Genomic DNA, 2,110 nt, shown 5'->3' with positions numbered 1-2,110 from the left:
TTTCACCATGTTGGCCAGGCTGGTCTCGAACTCCTGATCTCAGGTGATATACCCGCCTCGGCCTCCCAAAGGGCTTGGATTACAGGCATAAGCCACTGTGCCTTGGCCTTTAGCAACATTCCTAACACACTTTCTCTTTAAATATCTATGTCAAAATACTATCTTCGCCCCCATCTCTTCTGCACCCTGTCCTCAACTCATGCAAATGCTACCTCTTCCATCTTCCACTTGCGGTCACAGGATAAGTTCACAGACTTGGTGATGCTAAACCACACATATTAGGGATTCAGAGGGATGAAAAGCTTTTTTTAAGGTTCTAAATAACAAGCATTTGGAATTTAGTGAAAATGGAGCCTTTAGTTACAACCACACTTGGGAATGAACCGGGTTCCTGGCAAACGAAGACTGAAGACGATGCAGGTGGTGTGTTTAGATCTTTACTTCAATCAGTTCTGACACAAATCTGGGAATAAGTGGTTATTCCCTGGCCCAATCATCTGGCCTATAATCTAGTGGGTTTGGGATATGAGCAGTTTGAGCTGAAAAATTCAAAGTGTCCAATAAAAACAAGAGCTTAAAATGGGAGACACTGACATGAAGTAGTGTGAAAACATACTCTGTTCCAATAAAGACAGCTGAAAAAATTCTCCTTTTTGTAACATTGAGTAAAAGCGATGACATATTTGGTCTCACACTGAATTCATAAAAACAGGGGTTTTTTGCAGAGGGCAAAAACATTATTCAGTGTCCTTTTCCAGCAACAAATGCTAGCATTTCACAACAGGTGAACTTCGGAAACCTGAGAGCAGAGCGAGAACGTCATCTCCCTAAGAACAGAACTTTGGTTTCCTTCTCAATATTCACACCAGAAATTTCTGCAGTCCAGTTTATTCTTCTACATTGTTTCTGCCTGTTGTGAATTAAGTTTGAAATACCTTCTCCTGACATGTGGCATTTCACCTTGGTGCTCTTTCTCTGTGGGAAAGTCTTGCCCATCTGTTTTGAGGCAACTTGGCATCGGAATCTGATTCCACTTGGAAACTTTAGGATGAAACTGGTCTTCAAGGCACATTAATCTCAACTAATCCTGCAGGTGGACACATGCATCAAGTGCCTCACTGCCTGATGTGGCAGTGTCCTTGCCATGCAAGCTGCAATCATACAGTTGACTCCACTCCGATGAGCTCCTCTCTCCTGAATACCCCAAGCTCCCTACCCAGCTGCTGGGATGGGATCCCTTGGTTTGTTTGCATATTTTAGCCTGCTCAGGCTCCTGTTTAGCATTTGTTTTTCTTGGCATTTCAAAGCATTATGTTCATTTTTATTATACCCTTGACAGACCAAATCCTAGTGCCAGCAGGCCACAATGAAACAAACACTTACAATTTATAGAAGAAATTCAGATTCTATTTTCCATGAAGCCTAGAAGTTTCATCACCTGGTAAAATACTGCAGGCAGGACAGTAGGCTCCCCCACCATACTTATGTGACCTTCAGAACTGCCTCTTATGTTTAAATCAATCTCTCTCTCTCTCTCTCTCTCCCTCTCTCTCTCTCCATGCACACACAGCTCTAATTAAAGCAAACTCTGGTACAGATGCCTGTTAACTTTCATAACATAGCCACAAACCTAGCTGCTGAACATTTTAGCACTGAAAACCAACTGTTATCTTTAAATAGTTATGAAACCCTGAGTTCCAATCATTTCAATTCTGTCTATACAAGATACAGCCTTAGGCTGGCTACTCACAGTTCTTTTTTTACTGCTAGACAATTTTCCCTAAAGACCTAAGATGCTGAGGGATCTTGGGCCCAGCTGTACATGTGTCCTCTCACCAAAACATCTCCTGAAAATCTCCATCTGAGCTTGGACTCTGCTCTCATTGCCCATTTATCACACAGCCACCAATGGGTACCTTTAGGGCACATATGAGGTGATTATTCCTGTGCTTAAGACTATGGGTTCTCCCAAAGAGCATGAAACAAGAGACTTTCTCCTAAAAAATTAATCTAGCTAAGAAGGAACATCTTAGCACAACTATAATAATTGATACACATTCTGTGCTCTACTGGTATTCATAATGATCAAATTTTATGAAAATTCTCTAAA

Source organism: Sapajus apella, unplaced genomic scaffold (genome assembly GCF_009761245.1).
Source record: "Sapajus apella isolate SASKATOON/1434 unplaced genomic scaffold, GSC_monkey_1.0 scaffold31, whole genome shotgun sequence".
Lineage (NCBI taxonomy): Eukaryota > Metazoa > Chordata > Mammalia > Primates > Cebidae > Sapajus > Sapajus apella.
Note: the sequence above shows the minus strand (reverse complement) of the source record.